Here is a 24,681-nt window from a genome sequence, read left to right as displayed (position 1 = left end):
TAAGAACTTAGTCAAGAACAAAACTAAAGAGTCCAAGTACTTAAATAAGAAAAAAAGAAAAAAAGAAATAGTATGATAGGCTAGAATCTTAAAACAAATACAATGGAGGTGCAGGGAATTAAACCTCGTGCCTCTCGCAAGCAAGCGAGCGTTCTACCATATGAGGTACACCTCTTTTGTAAGATAAAAGTCCCAAACGTTCATGACGAGTGAAGAAGCCATTTTGGACTCTTCTTAAGAAGTACTTTTAGAATGTGCTTCGATCTTTGTATTAAACTTAAACCAACTATGAATTAAAGAAATGTGAAAGAAAAACACCAAGTGATTAAATTGCTTGTAGACTGGTCACAGATCTTGTCCTAGGTAACATTAAAATAACCCACTAACTGAACTCCGCTCCACTCCCTATGAATTTTTAATATTTAGGGTAATATGACATGCTAAGAGTTTATATGATATTTGGTAGTCATTAGATAAGATTAAAAGATTAATTAGCTAAACCAAGTAACTTTAGTTCATGCTAAGAGTTTATATGATATTTGGTAGTCATTAGATAAGATTAAAAGATTAATTAGCTAAACCAAGTAACTTTAGTTCATCTGTGTCGAATTGTAGTCATTGATACTGCTATGGTGTGATAGGCTAGAATCTTGAAACAAATACAATGGAGGTGCAGGTGGAGGTGCAAGGAATTGAACCTCGTGCCTCTCGCATGCGAAGCGAGCGCTCTACCATATGAGCTATACCCCCTTTATAGAATAAAGACCCCGAATGTTCATGATGAGGTAAGAAGACATTTTCTACTCTTCTTAAGAAGTACTTTTAGAATTTGTTTGGATTTCTGTATAAACCTTAAACCAAGTATGAATTAAAGGGATGTGAAAGAAAAACACCAAGAACCACGAGTTAATGCACCGAACCAATCAAATTTTCCAGTATTTAAGTAACGTTAAAATAACTCACTAAATGAACTCTGCTGCCAATGAATTTTTAATACATAGCATAATATGATATGTTTGGAGTTTATATGAAATTTGGTTGTCCTTGGATAAGGTTAATTAGTTAATCCAATTAACGGTGTAAAATGACCATAATGCACATAAGGAAATTTACCTATTGTTCATGATATAGATGACCTCCAAATTCTATGAAACTTTATATTAAAGGGATGTGAAAGAAAAACACCAAGAACCACGAGTTAATGCACCGAACCAATCAAATTTTCCAGTATTTAAGTAACGTTAAAATAACTCACTAAATGAACTCTGCTGCCAATGAATTTTTAATACATAGCATAATATGATATGTTTGGAGTTTATATGAAATTTGGTTGTCCTTGGATAAGGTTAATTAGTTAATCCAATTAACGGTGTAAAATGACCATAATGCACATAAGGAAATTTACCTATTGTTCATGATATAGATGACCTCCAAATTCTATGAAACTTTATATTAAACCTAGATGCGAGTTTAGACTACGTCATTTGGAACACATGAAACCATTACATAGGTTTAGACTATGTCACTTGAAATGTATGAAGCCTTGGACATAAGTTAATATTGTGTTGCTTCGAACGTATAAAGTCTTGGACACAGGATGTCAAGTTCATGATTATACCATAAATACTACGGGGAGTGTCTTTAGAACATGAAAACAATCCAGAAGTAGAAAAAGAATCAAGATCCAAATTCGAAAGATAAGAACCCAGAACATTAGTACCAAGACCCTTAGATCACAAGGACAACTAAGGTTGAGTCATAATCCAAGTTTTAATGATAGATCAGGCTAAGGTTGAGTCATAATCCAAGTTTTAATGATAGATCATGATAAGAACTCACAAGTCCAGAAGTAGAAAAAGAATCAAGATCCAAATTCGAAAGATAAGAACCCAGAACAATAGTACCAAGACCCTTAGATCACAAGGACAACTAAGGTTGAGTCATAATCCAAGTTTTAATGATAGATCAGGCTAAGGTTGAGTCATAATCCAAGTTTTAATGATAGATCATGATAAGAACTCACAAGTCCAGAAGTAGAAAAAGAATCAAGATCCAAATTCGAAAGATAAGAACCCAGAACAATAGTACCAAGACCCTTAGATCACAAGGACAACTAAGGTTGAGTCATAATCCAAGTTTTAATGATAGATCATGCTAAGGTTGAGTCATAATCCAAGTTTTAATGATAGATCATGATAAGAACTCACAAGTCAAGTGTGATAGGCTAGAATCTTAATCCAAGTTTTAATGATAGATCATGATAAGAACTCACAAGTCAAGTGTGATAGGCTAGAATCTTAAAACAAAAATACAATGGAGGTGCAGGGAATTGAACCCCATGCCTCTCGCATGCGAAGCGAGCGCTCTACCATATGAGCTACACCCCCTTCATAAAATAAATGTCTCAAACGTTCATGATGAGGTAAGAAGCCATTTTGGACTCTTTTAAGAAGTACTTTTAGAATTTTCTTGGATCTTTGTATAAACCTTAAACCAAGTATGAATTTAAGGAATGTGAAAGAAAAATACCTAGAATTGTGATTTAAGGCTCCGAACCGATCAAATTTCTAAGGATTTAAGTAACGTTAAAATAACCCACTAAATGAACTTTGCTGCCTATGAATGTTTAATACGAGCATAATACGACATGTTAGAAGTTTATATGACATTTGATGGTCATTGGATAAGATTAATTCGCTAAACCAATTAAAAGTGTAAAATGATCATAATGCACATAAGGAAATTTACCTATGGTTCATGATCTAGATGACCTCCAAGTTCTATGAAACTTTGTATTAAACCTAGATGTGAGTTTAGACTATGTCATTTGGAACGCATGAAGCCATTGCATAGGTTCAGACTGTGTCACTTGAAATGTATGAAGTCTTGGACGTAGGTTAACTTGGTGTCGCTTGGAACGTAGGAGCCTTGGACTCAGGATGCCACGTTGATGACTAGTACCATAAATACCAGGGGGAGTGTCTTTGAGAATAAGACAACAATCAAGGACTAGAAAAAGAATCAAGATTCAAGTTCTGAAGATAAGAACCTAAAATAACAGTACCAAGACCCTTAGACCAGAACTAAGGTTGAGACCTCGTACTCCAAGGATCAAAATCTTAAACATAGATCATGATAAGAACATACAATTCAAGAACAGAACTAAGGAGTTCAAGTACTTACAACTCCTGTACCCTATGGCCTAAGTGAGCTACCCTCTGGCACATACGTGTGTCACAGTGTGGGCGAGCGTGTCAAGATTAGTGTCTCGTGCAGCTTTCTTTGAAATGCGTTTTTTCAAGGACAGTATCGGTCGGCACGAGTTCGCGGTGTTGCGTTTTAGCCCGCATGTTGGAGGTTGCTACATACACCCGCTATCTGACACGGTATCCGTAAGTGACATGGTATGGGCACGGGAGGCCTAATGCCTCGTTAGAACCTGGATGGATGGATGTTCGACAAGTCCCGATGAGATGAGCAACACGCGGGCCCATTCTTGATAGAATGACCAAGTGAGTTTTGATGGCCAACGACACCCTGAGACTCAGGACGGTATCAAGACATATTGGCCATGTCGATGGAGATCGAGATGACAAGATGAGACGCGATGGTGCATTGAGAGTCCTTGGCCCGAGCAGAGGCAAGGTCGAGGCGAATGACTTGGCCTAGTGTAGAGGTAAGTCAATTGTGTCGCATACTATTGAACATGCACGCGCAGGCGGCGTGTGTGATCGAACGAGCTTGGATTATGCACAACCGATGTTCGATTGGCGAAGACAAACCTCGCAAAGGTCCGATGAGGCCAATAAGCCGGGGCGAAAAATATATCTAGGACTTAATTTCTCTTAAAGCTGGTCATGAGCGTGTCTAGATCATGACGCCACGCGATCAAGAATGTATGGCAGTAAGAACAAGAAAAAAGAAAGAAATTGTGTAATATTCTCGAATTTTTGTACTCATTCCATTTGTTAATTACTTGTGTATGGATAAAATAAATGTATTGAAAGTTGTGTTTTAAATTCTTGTGTTTTATTTCTCATTAAAAACAAACCCATGTGCAAAGCGAGCATGAGCTAGACCCCCTTTATAGAATAAAGGTCTCGAACGTTCATGATGAGGTAAGAAGCCATTTTGGACTCTTCTTAAGAAGTACTTATAGAATTTGCTTGGATTTTTGTATAAACCTTAATCCAAGTATGAATTAAAGGAATGTGAAAGAAAAACACCTAGAACCGTGATTTAAGGCTCCGAATCTATCAAATTTCCCAGGATTTAATTAATGTTAAAATAACCCACTAAATGAACTCTACTGCCTATGAATTTTTAATATTGAACATAATATGATATGTTACGATTTTATATGAAAAATTTGGTGGTCATTGGATATGGTTAATTAGCTAAACCAAGTAACGGTGTAAAATGAACATAATGCACCTAAGGAAATTTAAAATTTACCATTGGTTCATGATCTTTATGATTGCCAAATGCTAAGAAACCTTGCATTAAACCTAGATATGAATTGAAATGTATGAAGCCTTGAATACAAGATCTCAGGTTCATGACTAATACCATAAATAGGAGTGTCTTGGAGAATAAGACAACAATCACTAGAAAAAGGATCTAGATTCAAGTTCCATAGGCTAGAATTTTAAAAAAATAATAAGAATGGAGGTGCAGGAAATTGAACCCCGTGCCTCTCACATGTAAAGCGAGCGCTCTACTATATGAGCTACACCCACTTTATAGAATAAAGGTCTCGAACGTTCATAATGAGGTAAAAAAAATTTTGGACTCTTTTTAAGAATTACTTTTAGAATTTGCTTGGATTTTTGTATAAACCTTAAACTAAGTATGAATTAAAGAAATATGAAAGAAAAACACCAAGAGCCGTGAATTAAGGCTTTGAACCGATTAAATTGATTGCGATTTAAGTAACATTAATATAACGCACTAAATGAACTCGACTCCCTATGAATTTTTAATACTGAGAATAATATGACATGTTAAGAGTTTATATGAAATTTGGTAATCATTAGATAAGGTTAATTAGCTAAACCAAGTAACGGTGTAAAATGACCATAATGCACATAAGGAAATTTAACTTTGGTTCATGATCTATATGACCTCCAAATGTTATGAAACTTTTTATTAAACCTAGATTCGAGTTCAGACTACGTCCCTTTTCAACGTATGAACCCATGGCATAGGTTCAAATTGTGTCACTTTTAATTTATGAAGCCTTTGACGTATGTTAACAGTACGTCGCTTTGAACGTATGTTAACAGTACGTCGCTTTGAACGTATGAAGCCTTTAACAAAGGATGTCAGGTTCATGAATTGTACCATAAATACTAGGAGGAGTGTCCTGTAGAACGAAGCAACAATCAAGGACTAGAACAAGGATCAAGATCCAAGTTTTAAAGATAAGAATCTTAAAACAAATAACAATAGAGGTGCAGGGAATTGAATCCCGTGCCTTTTGCATGAGAAGCAAACACTCTACCATATGAGCTACACCCCCTTAATAAGATAAAGGTCCCGAACGTTCATGGTGAGGTAAGAAACCATTTTGGAGTCTTCTTATGAAGTATTTTTAGAATTTGCTTGGATTTTTGTATAAACCTTAAACCAAATATGAATTAAGGGAATGTGAAAGAAAAACACCAAGAACCGATCAAATTTCTCAAGATTTAAGTAACGTTAAAATAAAATACTAAATGAACTGCGCTGCATATGAATTTTTAATACTGAGCATAATACGACATGTTAATAGTTTATATGAAATTTGGTAGTTGTTGGATAAGGTTAATTAGCTAAACCAAGTAACGATGTAGAATGAACATAATGCACCTAAGGAAATTTACCATTGGTTCATGATCTAGATGACTGCCTAATGCTATGAAACTTTTATTAAACCTAGATACGAGTTTAGACTACATCGCTTGTAACACATGAAGTCATGGCATAGGTTCAGACTGTGTCGGTTGAAATGTATGAAGCCTTGGACGCAAGTTCAGACTGTGTCGCTTGGAACGTATGAAGCATTGGAGACAGAATGTCAAGTTCATGACTAGTACTATAAATACTAGGGGGAGTTTCTTGAAGAACAATACAACGATCAAATACTAGAACAAGGATTAAGATCAAAGTTCTTAAGAAAAGAACCCAGAACAATAGTACCAAGCCCCTTCGATCCAAACTAAGGTTGAGACCTCATAATTTAAGGATCAAAGTCCTAAAGATAGATCATGATAAGAACTCACAATTAAAGATAAGAACTAAAGAGTCCAAGTAATTACAACATGAACAAGAAAAGAAATAGTGTTATAGGCTAGAATCTTTATACTCATTCATTAATTTCCTGTTTTAATTACATATGAATCTATAAAATAAATGTATTGTAAATTATAAAAGTATAAAATTTACCCATCTTATCGAATCATCTGATCGTTACAATAATATAAGTATTTGAACCTAAGATTTCAAAACAAACAAAATGGAGTTGCATGAAATTGAACAATGTGCTTCTTCATTCAAAGAGAGCGCTCAACCATATGAGCTACATCCCCTTTATAAAACAAATGTCCCGAACGTCCATAACGAGGTAAGTAGCCATCTTGCACTCTTCTTAAGAAATACTTGTAGAAATTGCTTGGCTCTTTATATAAACCTTAAACCAAGTATGTATTAAAGGAATAAAAATACCAAGAACTGTGAGTGAAAGCTCTGAACCGATCAAATTCTTGAATATTTTCTTGTAATGCATACGTATGAAGCCTTGAACACAGGATGTTAGGTTCATTACTAGCATCGTAAATATTAGAGGGAGTTTCTTGGAGAACAAGACAACGATCAAGGAACCCAGAACAAGGATCAATATCCAAGCATCTTTTTTTCTATAGTTTAAAGTCATCAAGTCACCCAATCCTTACACAATTACACGGATTTGAACCTAAGATTGAAACTTGTGCCATGCGAAGCGAGCGCTCTACCATATGAGCTACACCCCCTTTATAGAATAAAGATCTCGTCCATGACGAGGTAAGTAGCCATTTTGGACTCTTCATAATCAATGCTTGTAAACCTTAAACCAAGTATGAATTAAAGGAAAGAAAAACACCAAGATCCGTGAGTTATCAAAACAAACACAACAATGGAGGTGCAGGGAATTGAACCCTGTGCCTCTCGCATGCGAAGCGAGCACTCTACCATATGAGCTACACCCCCTTTATAGAATAAATGTCTCGAACGTCCATGATGAGGTAAGTAGTCATTTTGGACTCTTCATAATCAATGCTTGTAAACCTTAAACCAAGTATGAATTAAAGGAAAGAAAAAATAAAGATCTTGAACGTCCATGACGAGGTAAGCAGCTATTTTGGACTCTTCATAATCACAACAATGGAGGTGCAGGGAATTGAACCATGTGCCTCTCGCATGCGAAGCGCTCTACCATATGAGCGTAGAAATTGCAAGTATAACCATGAATGCTCCGAACCGATCAAATTGCTCATGAAGTCCTTTGGTTCATGATCTAGCTTAATATTAGAGGGAGTGTCTTGGAGTACAAGACAACGATCAAGGAACCCAGAACAAGGATCAATATCCAAGCATCTTTTTTTCTATAGTTTAGAGTCATCAAGTCATCCAATCCTTACACAATTCCAAGGATTTGAACCTAAGATTGAAACTTGTGCCTCTCGCATGCGAAGCGAGCGCTCTACCATATGAGCTAGACCCCCTTTATAGAATAAAGATCTCGAACGTCCATGATGAGGTAAGTAGCCATTTTGGACTCTTCATAATCAATGCTTGTAAACCTTAAACCAAGTATGAATTAAAGGAAAGAAAAAATGGAAGAGGTAAGTAGCCATTTTGGACTCTTCATAATCAATGCTTGTAAACCTTAAACCAAGTATGAATTAAAGGAAAGAAAAACACCAAGAACCGTGAGTTATCAAAACAAACACAACAATGGAGGTGGAGGGAATTGAACCCTGTGCCTCTCGCATGCGAAGCGCTACACCCCCTTTATAAAATAAAGGTCTTGAACGTCCATGACGAGGTAAGTAGCCATTTTGGACTCTTATGAACGCTGCTCCGAACCGATCAAATTGCTCATGAAGTCCTTTGGTTCATGATCTAGCTTAATATTAGAGGAGTGTCTTGGAGATCCTTACAATTCCAAGGATTTAAACCTAAGATTTCAAAACAAACACACAATAGAGGGGGGTGCAGGGAATTGAACCATGTGCCTCTCACATGCAAAGCGAGTGCTCTACCATATGAGCTACACTCCTTTTATAGAAATGAACGTCCACGATGAGATAAGTAGTCATTTTGGACTCTTCATAATCAATGCTGGTAGAAATTGTATGTATCTTTGTATAAACCTTAAACCAAGTATGAATTAAAGGAAAGAAAAATACCAAGAATCGTGAGTTAAAGCTCTGAACTGATTAAATTGCTCATGAGTTTATATGAAATTCGGTGCTCGTTGGATAAGGTTAATTAGTATTTGGTCCTTTGGTTCATGATCTAGCTTAATATTAGAGGGAGTATCTCCACAGTATTTGGTCCTTTGGTTCATGATCTAGCTTAATATTAGAGGGAGTGTCTTGGAGATCCTTACCATTCGAAGGATTTGAACCTACGATTTCAAAACAAACACAATGGAGGAGGTGAACCGTGTGCCTCTTGCATGCGGAACGAGAACTCTACCATATGAACTACACCCCCTTTATAGTATAAAGGTCTCGAACGTCCATGATGAGGTAAGTACCCATTTAGAACTCTTCTTAAGAAGTACTGGTAGAAATTGCTTGGATCCTTGTATAAACCTTAAACCAAGTATGAATTAAAGAAATGTGAAAGAAAAACACCAAGAACCGTGAGTTAAGGCTCCGAACCGATCAAATTTCTCGTGATTTAAGTAACATTAAAATAACTTACTAAATGAACTCCGCTGCCTATGAATTTTTAATATGAGCATAATATGACATGTTAAGAGTTTATATGAAATTGGGTAGTCATTGGATAAGGTTAATTAGCTAAACCAAGTAACGGTGTAAAATAATCATAATGCACATAAGGAAATTTATCTTTGGTTCATACTCAAGATGACCTCCAAATGCTATGGAACTTTTTATTAAACTTAGATTCGAGTTCAGACAACGCTGCTTTGAACGCATGAACGCATGGCATAGGTTCAAACTGTGTCACTTGAAATATATGAAGCCTTGGACTTAGGTTAACACTATGTCTCTTTGGACGTATGAAGCCTTGAACACAGGATGTCAGATTCATGACTAGTATCATAAATACTAGGGAGAGTGTCTTGACGAACAAGAACACAATCAAGGACTAGAAAAAGGATCAAGATCCAAATTCTGAAGATAAGAACCCAGAACAATAGTACCAAAACCCTTAAGACCCGAATTATGGTTGAGTCATAATCCAAGGATCAAAGTTCTAAAGATATATCATGATAAAGAGTCTTAAGTACTTACAATAAGAAAGAAATAGTGTGATAGGCAAGAATAGACAAGAATCTGAAAACAAATAAGGAACTTACAAGGAACTGAACCTCGTGCCTCTCGAGCACTCTACCATATGAGCTACACCCCCTTTATAGAATAAACTTTCGAACTTCATGATGAGGTAAGAAGCTCTGAAGAAGGAGAACCTAAGATTTCGAAACAAACACACAATGGAGGTGCAGGGAACTGAACCCTGTGCCTCTCGCATGCGAAGCGAGCGCTCTACCATATGAGCTACACCCCCTTTATAAAATAAATGTCTTAAACGTCCATGACGAGGTAAGTAGCGATTTTGGACTCTTCTTAATAAGTACTTGTAGAAATTGCTTGGATCTTTGTATAAACCTTAAGCTAAGTATGAATTAAAGGAATGTGAAAGAAAAACACCAAGAACCGTAATGCACATAAGTAAATTTAACTTTGGTTCATGTTCTAGAGGACCTCCAAATACTATGGAACTTTTTATTAAACCTAGATTCAAGTACAGACTATGTCGCTTGGAATGCATGAACCCATGACCTAGGTTCAAACTTTGTTACTCGAAATGTATGAAATCTTGGACGTAGGTTAACACTATCGCTTTGAACGTATGAAGCCTTGGACACAAGATGTCAGGTTCATGACACACAGGATGTCAGGTTCATGACACACAGGATGTCAGGTTCATGACTAGTGCCATAAATACTAGGGGAGTGTCTTGGAGAACAAGACAACGATCAAGGACTGAACAAGGATCAAGATCCAAGTTTTGTAGATAAGAAGCAGAAAAAAAAAGTACCCAGACCCTTAGATCAGAAAAGAATTGAACCTTGTTCCTCTTGCATGCACCAAGGAAAAAAAAGGTTGAGATCTTAGAATCCATGGACCAAAGTCCGTCTAAGTACACTTACAAACTAAGAAAAATAGTACTTAGACCCTTAAATCAGAACTAAGATTGACATCTCAGAATTCAAGGACCAAAGTCCACGTAAGTACTTACAACAAGAACAAGGAAAAAAAAGAGTGTGGTAGGCTACTTACTAAGTAGATAATCATACCTATGGTACCTCTTGCATGCAAAGTGAGAGCTCTAGCATGTGAGACTCGAATACAGACTAAAAAGACGAAAGCGAAAATAATTAAAAAAATAATAAAATAATAAAATCCACTAAAATTTAAATTAAAAGAAAAGTGAACACCAAAATTAAATAAAAAATTAAGTCTAATTACAAGACGAAGTTTCGTACGAGGAATCCATTATAAAACAAAAATATAAAAGCCTAAAAAATGTAAAAACGGGCTAGCACTCTAGAACAACCCCCCACTATGACCACACAACTCGTGAACGCTCATTCCCCTCGAGCAACAGCCTGTAAACACCTGGAAAAGAAAAGAGAAAGGGGTGAGTATAATAATACTCAATAACCAACCTACTTGTAGGCTCTCAATGCATCCTTAACTTAGTAAGTATCACGGGCTTTACTCTTTGCTCTAGGAAGTTTGAGCTTAGGTTTCAATGCTCTCTAAGCAATTGGGTACCCCAACTTTCGAGTAGGACTCTGAACTGAAGCATACACATAAGGGTCTGTGCGATTTTTTCGTTCTTCTTTTCTACTACTCAAGTGGCTTGTCTTGCTTATGTAGTGGATGATCCATGTTCTAGGTTGAGGCGGGAACTCATAAGTTGCAAGACAGTATAGCTGGATCTGAATCTGAACAACAATTTGAGCATTATCCAAGGGGGTTACCTGACAACTCTCCCACGGGACCATAAAGTCTTCAAAGTTTGGGGGCAGCGATCCCCTGTGTGCCGGTTAGCTACTAGGTTAACCTACGCTCAGGGTCGGGTTTACAGTTGATGGTGTTAATATAACACATGCGGAAGCTTTGGATCTTAGGCACTTTTAGAACATCAATTATAGTAAATAACTAGCATGTTCATAACTATTAAAACTTAATGAGTTTAAATACTAATCTTTTGTAGTTCAAACTTCTTTTTCCTTACGAACCGTTTTCGAACCACCACTAGTGTCTTCTCCACTATCCTCCGACCTTAGAACGGGATTGTGGAATTCGGTGAGTGACTAAACTTGGGAGGGATTTTGTATATATGAAGAGAGTGTTTGTGAGAGGTTTTTTCTATGGTTTTTCACCAAGAAGAAGAAGACCTTCCATGTACCATGATCACTCTATTTAAAGAGTCATGTTTGCATGTTCATGCAAATTTGAGTTCACCAAATTTTGACACTCAAAATTCCACTCAAATGTTTGGGATTATGTGTCAAGCATGCATGTTTGAGTTAACCAAATTTATCACTTAAAATTCCACTCAAACCTGTGGGGTTTATTTGGCAAGCATGCAAGTTTTGTTAAACCAAATTTTGACACTTCAAAATTTCACTAACATGTACTTTTCCATTAAATGAAGTCAACATATTGACTTTCTTCATTTTAATTCAACAATTAATTTGAATAATTAATTTCAAATTAAAGTAACATTAAATGATTAATTAAACTATTTAATTAATATTTAATATTAATTCAAATGCCAATCCCAATCAATTCCGACACATAATTGATTAAGATATTTAAATCTTATTTAAATATTTCAGATTCTCTCTTTTTGTTTAATTCGTAAATAAAACAAAAATGCGGTTAAATATATCGTATATATGTAGCGCATATTCCCTAATTTGAATTCGAACACTTCGAACTCACTCGTCACACTGTTCTATGGTTTAGTCCGATATGAGCTAGCAGAGGGACCTAATGGACCTATAGATCATGGGCACCAACGATCCAAGATTAACCGGTTAAACTCATTAACCTAGTTAACCAACATTCGTTAACTACTAGGACACTTCACTATAGCCTAGTAGTTGCACTCCCCTCACTATAGATATATTTCTGTCCATTTGATATAACCATGATTAGTAAGTCGATCCTTCACAGGTTGTTCGTAACTAGAGCTGGGTCAATTTATCATTTAACCCCTGAAGTTACTTCTTGTTCCTTATGTCTCACTGATCATCTAATGAACAATTGGTTTGTGGTCCAACTAGTAAACCGAATCCCTCTCAGGCCAATGAGAGGGTGGGGCCCCTTGTTCAAGACCTGGAGTCAATGCTTAAGGGAACTACCTCTCTTCTATCCCTAATAGTGGGTAGGAGCGAATTCCATCTTGCACCCCACGTCCCCAGCCATTTACCCAGTCTTACCCCTGAAATGGGAGGCCTATTGAGTCGGCGAACTAGAGCCACACTCACCCATGCAAATCTAAGGATAATTCCGAATAAAAAGGAGTTCATGGTTAGCTTAGGATTAAAACCGAGTTACCTAGGTTATCGAATGAAAAGAAAATCAGTCTCAACAGTAAACGACATTATAAAGTGAGAGTGGTTTTCTTCATGGTTCGATCTTATGCAATACTCATTGCATAGGACGCCCCCACTCACATGTCTCCACATGTACAATTTAGTGATCACATTGTTTATATCATATACAAAAGTGGGCCGCATCCATAGTGTCCCCAGAATAAGGTACTCAGCCTTATCCTTATACTATAGATCATTTTGACTATATACTTGAACTTGATCCACTCTCATGTCTCTACATATAGTTCAAGTGATCATACTATAACCAGAGTGTTCTTTGTTTATTGGATTTAGATTAATGATCGTAAAGTTCACTTTATTCAATAACAATCTTTATTGAATAAAGAACAATAATAACTTTATTGAAAATAGAATATGTTTTTGTTTACAAACTATGAGTTTTAGGACATAAAACCCAACAACAGTACAAGGGTCCTGTTTTAGGAGACCCTTGGTCATTTACACTAGGTTGGGGCACATGTCGCATGAACCTAACAAGCAACGCCTAGATCCATGGTATGGAACCCGAAGTAGAGTCTCGACAATACGATACTGAAGTGGAAAGGGTAGTGGACAGACATGTGAGACTGTTCACATTGCTATAGCCTAATGAGCTACGTTGATCATTATTGGTTGTCGTGGAGGCGGACGAGGTTCTTAGGGACTTCTAGGTAGTTTAAACCTATCTCTCGTTTCTAGGATGTGGAGGCCTACGAGATTCTTAGGGACCGATAATCGCCACTAATGATACTGGGGTGTAGGGTCTAATGGAACACATTTTGAACTTGGTCAACGTGTAAGTCGCGCTAGCTATAGCGCCCTAATCTTAACTGAGTTCTCTCATGCATGCTTTTCTAGGTAGTTACACCTATCGATCACTTAATTGCATAATCCATAATTTGAACTACACCCTGGTCATATCTGGGAGTTGAAAAGGTCTATTGGGTTCCTAAGGTGGCTGGTAGCTTAACACGGTCTTCTAGCTCTAGGTTGTTCTATTTTGACTCCTTGAATATTTCTTAGTCTTGAAGCACTAGGGTCTAGATCCTCCGGCCGTCGCTCACGATCCTAAAGTGCTTAGTCTATTGGAGGCAACCTGACCCAAGTCATCATCTAGTCAACCTAACTCTAAACCCCTAGTTTTGTGCAGATAAATATGTTCTACAGAGAGAACACATAGTCAAACACCGGGAGCTAACACATATTGTATCATGCAAACATACAAGCAAACAAGCTCAATGGGGAGATAACATTCATCAATCCCCTATAGCACACATCACAATAGCCTATCTTTCTCTCTAACACAATGAAAAGCACGTAAAACAACATTCATAACAAATCTCATCATAGGGGCGTTTTGATAATTTCTTACATCATATTGATCTTTTGATATTTGTTTATAAATATAACCCAAACTCGTTCTCATTTGTAATAAACTTGAACAACACTAAGTTACAATCAGATTTTGTTTTGATTTATAGTCGCAGTCTAATTTTCGAAACCTTTAAAATGAAATCCTTGACATTAGGAAACTGATTTAGCATGTTAGACTCTCATGCAAGGTTATGAAACCAACATGTTGTCTAGTTTTCAATAACAAACATGATATTAACGAAAACGTAAGACACATAACAAAAACGGTAAAATAGAAGAGAAAGAGAGAACTAATGTCGTGTGTTGATTTTCAGTCATGTGTGCTCTCCTAAATCACGAGCTTGAAAATTCTTTCATGGTATCGAAAGGTTTTCTAGTTTTTAAAAAAGATTTATAAATCAAAAATACCAATTTTCTTGTGAAATTTGTCTCCCTCACTTAGACTATAAAAAGAAGAATATATAGGAAAAATATGTGCACTATCAAGGTGCTATCCAAACATGTGTGAATACTATAAAAATTTTTGGGTAGCATCAAGACATAGACACATGCTTTTTTGCACCGTGACACCTTAAGGGGCGTTGAGCTTGACACTAGTTTAGCATTGAGATATTGTGACACACAAGTCTCAACACGAGCAAATTTCTAGTTTAAAATATTAATTTAAGAAATTTTTTTAGAATCTTAGAAGCAAAATTTTAAAATGAGGTAGAAGAGAAAAATTCTTAGAAAATCTTCTATAACTAAAAATGGTAGAAAAATGAAAGAAAATTCAAAGTCAACCCTCAAGGGTTGAGGGTTATTTTGGTCATTTTGGTGCCGCTTTGTTAATTAGGTACATGAAAGTAACATAAACCGGAATTAATGAAAGAAGGTAAAAGAAAGAGAGAGAGAAGAAGAAAGAGGAAAAAATATGGTTTAAAGTAGACAAGTGTCGCCTGATCCTAGCCATTTCAGTTATTTTCGGTCAAAAATCCTTCCCAAAAAATTTCAAATGATAGGAATTCAACCGATATTTATAGCTTAGTGAGAGTAAAGTATCATACAGTATATTTACTTATAATAAACGGTCAAATATGATACATATTATAAATCATAATTCAAGGCTAAATATCCTTAAGACCACCCTACAAGTTGATCATTGAACTTAAACGAACGTAAAACTTGGATCTGAACAGTTCAAAAAGAGGTCTAGAAACACTTTTTGTGAAAATATCAGCAACTTGGGGATGGGAGGTACATACTGTCTACCTTTTCAGAAGAGAGTGGAAGAGACAACAGAGCTAATGGATTGCAGTTTTATGTATGTTGAGGTCTGAGTTAACCATAGAGTGACCAGAAACACTACTGGCGACTCTAGAGCCACCCACAACTCCATGACGAAGACCAAAGCAAAATGATTGAATATCCTTTGGCATCAAGATGTAGGAAAGATGAAGATCATCAATTTGACAGCTTTACCCGTCTTAGGAGTTGCGAAAAGAACTCTCATTAAGTTGGGGACTTTGATTGGACGAACTGACTTTGCGATAGTCAAGATGGACGAATTCGACATCGTGTTAAGGACGAACTTCCTACTAGAACACAAAGTTATTCCCATGCCCCTAGCAAAAAGCTTGGTAATAACGGGGTCGAACCCGATAATTATCCAGAAAAACACCCATTAGCCTAGAGGGATGAAAATGGTGTTAGCAGTACAGTTGAGAAAGGATCTAAGTCATGATGAGCATACACTTGCTACCATTACAGTATTTGGAGAGGAAAGCTTGAGTGAACGGGGTTGTAGTACATGATAATGAAAATGAAAAAAATGTTGTGACCTCATGCATTATTGTGTGTTCATGCATCGGAGGATACCCCTTCTCCTTTTACGATAGTATGGACGCATATAGTACAAGGCAGGAAAAAAATCATTATGTTTACCATAATGCTACCATGACGGTCACTATTCCTAATGGGTGTCTAGCATCAACAACTACTAGAGAATGCTCGCCCGATCAAAAAAAGGCCTAGGAGGTAAGCGAACATATTGGTGGGTCCATATTCGCACATATAAACCATGTGTTGGAAAATTATGTACACATCCAATTCCACGCTTAGGATAGTCGCCGTAGAAAAATAGACTGATATGATAGGTCCCATTCATGATTCTGTGTTTGCATTTAACCTCAACAAATGGGTCACTTACTAAATATTTCTTAAAATACTCAAGCCACCTGCTTGTTTCAGGTAAAGGCAAGTCATCCCTGTACTACTAACGACGACATCGCAACTCGAGATCATTTTACATGCATAAGGTAGTCGCATTTATTTTCTTAGACTTAAAAACGTCTTATTCTAGCCTATAGTTTATTGCTGTATCATTTTAAAGATATTTTCGAACACGTAAGTCTATGACATTGTTTTGATTACGTTATTTCTGCATAAAAATGATTATGTTATGAAATTGATAGCAACTCTAGGTAAGTTTACTCTTTTTAGGTAAGTGGTGGAGGGAATGAACCATGTAAAGTAAGTACACCCTATTTACGTAACTTATACTGTTCTAGGTCTTAAAATAATAATAATAATAAATATTAAAAAAAAAAAAAAAAAAAAAAAAAAAAAAAAAAAAAAGTGAGTATAAACCCTATGCCTTGGGTGTTCCAATTGTACCTTGATGCCTCTCACATCAAAAAAAACCTTTACCAAATAAGCTATACTCAAATTAGATAGGTACAAATTCTCCTACTTTTCCTTTTTATTATTAAATATAATAATTTTATTAAAGACTTTAGTTGAATTTCAGGATGTGGTAGAAGAGAAAAATGTTTAAAATAATACACCGGGACCAAAGAAAATATAAAATAAAATGAGAGAAAAAATCAAAGTCAACCCGATAGGAATTAGACATTTTTGCACTTTCTCCGATTTAGGAAATTGTAACGACCCTAGATTTCTACTTAGCTAGAGTTGTTACCATCATCTCATAATCATTTCTATGCATAAATTAGCATTTAAACTTCTTCATAAAACGTAAACTCTATCTTAAAACACTGTCATGGACTTACGTATTCGAAAACATGTTTAAAACGACACAATGAAAGACTAAATAAAATAAATAAATATTTAAATTAAAAACCTCATATTCTAGCCTAAGGCTAAGAAAATAAATGCATCTACCCTATGCATGTGTCATGGTCTCGAATTGCGATGTCATCATCATTGGTACAGTGATGCCTTGCCTTTACCTTAAATAGAAGTAGCATTTGACTTAAGTATTTTAAGAAATACTTCGTAAGTGACCCACTATTGAGGTTAAATGCAAACTCATACAATTTCATAAATGAGACCTATCATAAGAGTCTATTTTCTTATGGCGGCTATCCTAACCGACAATTTGGATGTGTGCTTAATTTTTTTACACACGGTTCACACATGTGAGTATGGACCCACCAATCGATTTGCACATCTCCTAGTCCTCTTTCTAGTCGGGCGAGCATTCTGTGGTAGCTGTTGATGCAAGACACTCGTTAGGAATAGTGACCCAGTATTATGATAAACATAATGAGCGTTCCCCTACCTAGTAGCATACGCGTCCATAATATATTGAAGAAGAAGGGGTATCCCCCGATGCATGAGCGCACAATAATGCATGAGGTCCCAACATTTTTTCATTTTCATTATCATTTAATGCACAACTAGAATCTTCCTTCATATCATATTATTTTTCATATCGTTTATCATATCTTTCATGCATATGTCGAGGTTGTATTTCATGCTAGCTCATCGTTTTACATGTCAATCATATCATAAAATTTGGCATGTTAAGATTATATATGAAATTTGGTGGGTATTGGATTAGGTTAATTAGCTAAACCAAGCAACGATGTAAAATGACTACATTGCCCCTAAGGAAATTTACCGTAAATAAATTTATCGTAAGGTTCAAACTATGTTTTATTTCTCATGAAAAATTTATCAAGAACAGAACTAAAGGGTGTAAGTACTTACAACAAGAACGAACAAGAAAAGAGAGAGTGTGGCTAAGTACTTGCCCTTTTGTTTAAAAAAAAAAATGAACTAAAGGGTGTAAGTACTTAGAACAAGAACGAACAAGAAAATTGAGAGTGTGGCTAAGTACTTGCCCTTTTGTTTTTAAAAAAAATGATAATTACTTATGTATGTATAAAATAAATTTATTATTATGGAGGTGCAGGGAATTGAATTGAACCCTGTGCCTCTCGCATGCAAAGCGAGCGCTCTACCATATGAGCTACACCCCCTTTATAAAATAAAGGTCTCGAACGTCCATGAGGAAGTAAGTAGCCATTTTGGGCTCTTCATAATAAATACTTGTAGAATTACATCTATCTTTGTATAAACCTTAAAAAAAGTATGAATTAAACGAATATGAAAGAAAAACACCATGAACGGTGAGTTAAAGCTCCAAAATGATCAAATTGCTTCTGATTTAAGTAACGTTAAAATACTCCACTAAATGAATTTCGCTGCCTATTTATTTTTAATATTGAGCATAATATGATATGTTAAGAGTTTATATGAAATTTTATGGTCATTGGATAAGGTTAATTAGCTAAACCAAGTAACGGCGTAAAATGACCATAATGCACTAAAGGAAATTTACCTTTGGTTCATTATCTAAATGACCTCCAAATGCTATGAAACTTTGTATTAAACCTAGGGAATTGAACCATGTGTCTCTCGCATGCGAAGCGATCGCTCTACCATATGAGCAATACCCTCTTCATTAGAATAAAGGTCCCGAACGTCTATGACGAAGTAAGTAGTCAATTTGGACTCATCTTAAGAAGTACTTGTAGAAATTGCTTGGATCTTTGTATAAAGTTTAAACCAAGATGAATTAAAGGTATGTGAAAGAAAAACATCAAGATCAATGAGTTAAGTCTCTGAACCGATCAAATTGTTCGAGATTTAAGTAATGTTAAAATAAATCAGTAAATGAACTCCGCTGACTATGAATTTTTAATACTGAGCATAATATGACATGTTAGGAATTTATATGAAATTTTGTGGTCTTGGATAAAGTTAATTAGCTAAACCAAGTAACGGTGTAAAATGACCATAATGCACATAAGGAAATTTACCTTTGGTTCATGATCTAGATTGTTAGGTTATGGAGCCTGCTCCTTATTTATAGCTTGGTCAACGGTTATATCCGGTAAAGCTATATTTGGTAAAGTTATATATAGTAAAGCTATATATGGTAAAGCTATATCCGGTAAAGCTATATATGGTAAATAGCTATATATAGTAAATGACTAAATCTGGTAAAGCTATATATAGTAAACTAAACCATATATATATCTCGTCGAGTAGAGCTTTGAAAATGTACTTTCTATTCTCTGTACTCTCTTGTTGTACATACCTGGAGTCATCAATAAAAAAAATAAATAAATAAAATCCTTTTAGCCAAAGTTCTCCTTGCAATTTTCACTATCCCATTCTTTGTGTTCATCTAGATCGAGCGTGTGCACTGTTGTGCGATCCTAACAACTGGTATCAGAGCTAGGCGAAATTCACCACGATCTGTGAAGATGGAAAGTTCAAAGATTGGAATTGAGAAGTTCGATGGATCCGATTTCGGTTTCTGGAAGATGCAGATTGAAGATTATCTGTACCAGAAAGATCTTCACAAATCTCTATTGGGGGTGAAGTCGGATACCATGACCACGGAACAGTGGAAGCTCAAGGATTGACAAGCCTTAGGGATGATCCGGTTGACGCTATCCAGAAACGTGACGTTTAACATCATCAAGGAGAAGACAACGTCAGATCTGATGAAGGCGCTGTCAAATATGAATGAAAAACCGTCGGCTAGGAACAAGGTGTAATTGATGCGTAGATTGTTCAATCTACAGATGTCAGAAGGTGGACGTGTTGCTGATCATATAAATGAATTCAATATGATCATAAGTCAACTGGGTTCGGTGGAAATTAATTTCGAAGATGAAATTAAAGCGTTGATTTTGATGTCATCCTTACCCGAGTCATGGGATACTGTTGTTGCCGCAATCAGCAGTTCTCGAGGATCTGATAAACTGAAATTTGATGAAATTCAAGATGTAGTTCTCAACGAAAGTATTCGCAAATGGAAAACTGGAGATTCATCAGGCAATGCTCTCAGTATTGATCGAAGGGGAAGAAGCAAATCAAAGAGCTCAAACAAACATGGGCATTCAAAATCAAAGAACCTGGGAAAATCTCCAAACAAACCCAACGTAACGTGTTGGAGCTGTGGGGGAAAAGAACACTTTCGGACAGATTGTACAAAACTGAAGAAGAAGCAGAATCATAAATCTGAAGATGATGATGATTCTATATATACAACAGAAGATGCTGAGGACGTTTTAATCCTTAGTGTGGACAGCCCAGCTGAATCCTGAATTTTGGATTCAGGTGCATCGTTCCATTCGTCTCCAAGTAAGAAATTGTTTCGAAATTTCAAATCAGGAAATTTCGGGAAGGTGTATCTTGCCGACAACAAAACCTTGGAGATTGAAGGAAAGAGAGATGTCTCCATACAAACTCCAGCAGGAAATCAGTGGACATTACAAGATGTCAGATACATTCCTGGTCTCAAGAAGAACCTGATCTCTATTGGTCAGTTGGATAGCACAGGCTATGCAGCAGAGTTTGGAAAGAGTTCCAGGAAGATTGTGAAGGACGCCATGGTTGTTGCACGTGGCACAAAATCCGGAACCTTATACACTACTGCAGAGTGTATAAACATGACTGCTGCTGCTTAGAGTGCTTCCAATTCAAGTCTATGACACAATAGACTTGGACATATGAGCGTCAAAGGAATGAAGATGCTGACTACGAAAGGAGCTTTAGAAGGCTTAAAATCTGTTGATATGGGTCTTTGTGAGAGCTGTGTTATGGGCAAACAGAAACGAGTTAGTTTCACAAAGGCTGCCAGAGAACCGAAGAAAGTGCGGTTGGAAATGGTCCATACAGACGTCTGGGGACCATCTCCAGTTTCATCACTTGGTGGATCAAGGTACTACGTCACCTTCATCGATGACTTCAGCAGGAAGGTATGGGTTTACTTTCTGAAACACAAGTCAGATGTGTTTACCACCTTCAAGAAGTGAAAAGCTGAAGTTGAAAATCAGACCGGCTTGAAGATCAAATGCCTGAGGTCTGACAATGAAGGAGAGTACAACAAATCAGAGTTTATAACATTTTGTGCAGCTGAGAGAATTAGATTAATAAGAACAATTCCCGGTAAGGCAAGACAAAATGGTATTGCAGAAAGAATGAACAAAACATTGAATGAGCGAGCAAGAAGCATGAGGATTCATTCTGGACTGCCAAAGACATTCTGGGCTGATGCTGTGAACACAGCAGCATATTTGATTAATAGAGGGCCGTCAGTACCCTTGAAGTTCAAATTGCCCGAAGAAGTATGGACAGGAAAAGAACTCAAGTACTCTCACTTGAGAACCTTTGGTTGTACTGCGTATGTTCATGTTGATCCAGAGAAGAGAGATAAGCTTGATGTTAAGGCTGTGAAATGCTACTTCATAGGCTATGGCTCTCACATGTTCGGGTACAGGTTTTGGGATGAGAAAAATATGAAAATTCTAAGACACTGTGATGTGACCTTTGATGAAAATGTCATGTACAAGGACAGAGAGAAGATAAACTCTGAGACTACGAAGCAAGTGGGAGTTGAACTTGAGTGGCAAGAAAATTCACGCAGTGATGGTACAACAGAAGCTCAAGAAACTTCTAATCCTATTGCTGAAGAACAAGACGTGGAGCAAGTTGCACCTGAGCAGGTGTTGAGGAGATCATCCAGAACTATCAAAGCACCAGATAGATATTCAACCTCATTACATTATCTGTTGCTGACTGACGAAGGAGAACCAGAGTTCTTTGATGAGGCCCTACAAGTGGAAGATTCAACCAAGTGGGAGGAAGCCATGGATGATGAGATGAGCTCACTTGAAAGAAATAATACGTGGGTGCTGACTGAGTTGCCTACAGGAAAGAGAGCTCTGTTGAACAAATGGGTGTTCAAAAACAAGGTTGAACCAGATGGCAGAAGGAGGTTTAAGGCTCAGTTAGTAGTTAAAGGATATTCACAAAGAAAAGGCATTGATTATGCTGAGATCTTTTCTTCAGTTGTGAAATTAACTACTATCCGAATTCTGCTGAGTATTGTTGCATCGGAGAATTTGCACCTTGAGCAAATGGATGTAAAAACGGCGTTTTTACATGGAGATCTAGATAAGGAGATCTATATGCAAAAACCAGAAGGGTTTGCAACTCCAGGCAAGGAGCACATGGTGTGTAAGCTCTATCAGAGCTTGTATGGACTAAAACAAGCACCGAGACAATGGTACAAGAAGTTTGACTCCGAGACAATGGTACAAGAAGTTTGACTCCTTCATGTGCAAGAGTGGTTTCCACAGGAGTGAAAAGAATCAGTGTTGCTACCTCAAAGAATACACTGATTCTTATGTGTTTCTACTCCTGTATGTGGATGATATACTAATTGTTGGATCAAGTATGAGGGAGATAAACCACTTGAAGGCAAGCTTGTCTTCAGTATTTGAGATGAGAGATTTGGGTGCAGCAAAGAAAATTCTTGGGGTGAGGATTTCTCGAGATAGATCTGCTGGCACATTAAATCTATCCCAAGAGCAGTACATTGAGAAGGTGTTGTCCAAATTCAAGATGAATGATGCTAAACCCAGGACTACCCCCTTGGCAAATCATATTAAACTGTCAAAGGGGCAATCTCCCAAGAAAGTTGAGGAACGTGAGCACATGGCATCAGTTCCGTACGCTTCTGCAATTGGGAGTTTGATGTATGCTATGGTCTGCACTAGACCTGACATAACACATGTAGTGGGAGTTGTTAGCAAGTACATGGCAAATCCAGGGAAAGAACATTGGGAAGCTGTGAAGTGGCTTCTGAGATATCTGAGAGGTACATCCAATACTTCACTTTGTTATGGCAATGGCAAAGTAGTTTTGCAAGGTTTTGTGGATGCTGATCTGAGTGGAGATGTAGACTCTAGCAAGAGCATATCTGGATATATCTACACTATAGATGGAACAGCAGTGAGTTGGATGTCCAAGCTTCAAAAATGCGTTGCTCTTTCATCTACTAAAGTAGAGTACGTAGCAATAGTTGAAGCTTGAAAGGAGATGATATGGATGACAGACTATCTAGAAGAATTAGGTAGGAAGCAGTGCAAGAAGATCCTTTATACAGATAGTCAGAGAGCCATACAGTTGGTGAAAAACCCAGTCTATCATTCAAGGACAAAACACATTAGAAGACGATACCACTTCACTCGCAGGTTAGTGGAAGAAGACGATATGTGTTTGGAGAAGATAGAGGGCACAAAGAATCCAGCAGACATGTTGACAAAATGTGTTGATGTTGGAAAACTAAGGTTATGCAAAGCCTTAATTGGTATGGTGCAGTGATCGTTTGAGAGTGAAATTCTTGGTTGACTGGATCAGTCTCAAAGTGGGAGAATTGTTAGGTTATAGAGCCTGCTCCTTATTTATAGCTTGGTCAACGGTTATATCTGGTAAAGCTAAATTTGGTAAAGTTATATATAGTGAAGCTATATATGGTAAAGCTATATCCGGTAAAGCTATATATGGTAAATAGCTATATATAATAGATGGCTAAATATATATATTAAACTAAACCATATATATATCTCGTCCGGTAGAGCTTTGAAAATGTACTTTCTATTCTCTGTACTCTCTCTTGTTGCACATACCTGAAGTCATCAATAAAAAATTAAAAAAAAAATTCTTTTAGCCAGAGTTCTCCTTGCAATTTTCACCATCCCATTCTTTGTGTTCATCTAGATCAAGCGTGTGCGTTGTTGTGCGATCCTAACATAGATGACTTCTAAATGCTATGTAACCTTGTATTAAACCTAGATGCGAGTTCATACTAAATCATTTGTGACGCACTAAGCTATGACATAGGTTTAAATTGTGTCAATTAAAATGTTCGAACCCTTTGATGTAGTTTCGGACTGTGTCACTTGGAACATACGAAGCCTTGAACATAGAATGTCAGGTTCATGACTAGTACCATAAATACTAAGAGTGTCTTGGAGAACAAGACAACGATCAAGGACTAGAACAAGGAACAAGATCCAAGTTCTGAAGATAAGAACCCATAATAATAGTACCAAGACCCGTACACCAGAACTAAGGTTGAGACCTCATAATCCAAGGATAAGAGTCCTAAAGATAGATCATGACAAGAAATCACAAGTGAAAAACAGACTTAACGAGTCCAAATACTTACAACAAGAACAAAAAAGAAATAGTGTGATAGGCTAAAATCTTTGTACTCATTCAATTTTAATCTTAAAACAAATACAATGGAGGTGCAGGGAATTGAA

General features: G+C 36.7%; 5 non-coding genes across 5 annotated transcripts; all 5 read right to left on the bottom strand.

Moving 5' to 3' along the window:
* Positions 1-677: 677 nt before the first annotated feature.
* Positions 678-750, bottom strand: TRNAA-CGC (transfer RNA alanine (anticodon CGC)). The gene has a single exon. It is a non-coding gene; the product is annotated as a tRNA-Ala (tRNA).
* A 1,564-nt stretch (positions 751-2,314) lies between these two features.
* TRNAA-CGC (transfer RNA alanine (anticodon CGC)) lies at positions 2,315-2,387 on the bottom strand. The gene has a single exon. It is a non-coding gene; the product is annotated as a tRNA-Ala (tRNA).
* A 4,767-nt stretch (positions 2,388-7,154) lies between these two features.
* Positions 7,155-7,227, bottom strand: TRNAA-CGC (transfer RNA alanine (anticodon CGC)). Its single transcript has one exon. It is a non-coding gene; the product is annotated as a tRNA-Ala (tRNA).
* Positions 7,228-9,710: 2,483 nt separating this feature from the next.
* TRNAA-CGC (transfer RNA alanine (anticodon CGC)) lies at positions 9,711-9,783 on the bottom strand. Its single transcript has one exon. It is a non-coding gene; the product is annotated as a tRNA-Ala (tRNA).
* An 8,670-nt stretch (positions 9,784-18,453) lies between these two features.
* TRNAA-UGC (transfer RNA alanine (anticodon UGC)) lies at positions 18,454-18,531 on the bottom strand. The gene has a single exon. It is a non-coding gene; the product is annotated as a tRNA-Ala (tRNA).
* Positions 18,532-24,681: the final 6,150 nt, after the last annotated feature.

The sequence above is a fragment of the Cucurbita pepo genome, chromosome 6, assembly GCF_057944985.1.
Source record: "Cucurbita pepo subsp. pepo isolate OVF chromosome 6, ASM5794498v1, whole genome shotgun sequence".
Lineage (NCBI taxonomy): Eukaryota > Viridiplantae > Streptophyta > Magnoliopsida > Cucurbitales > Cucurbitaceae > Cucurbita > Cucurbita pepo.
This window is presented reverse-complemented; position numbering and strand designations above follow the sequence as displayed.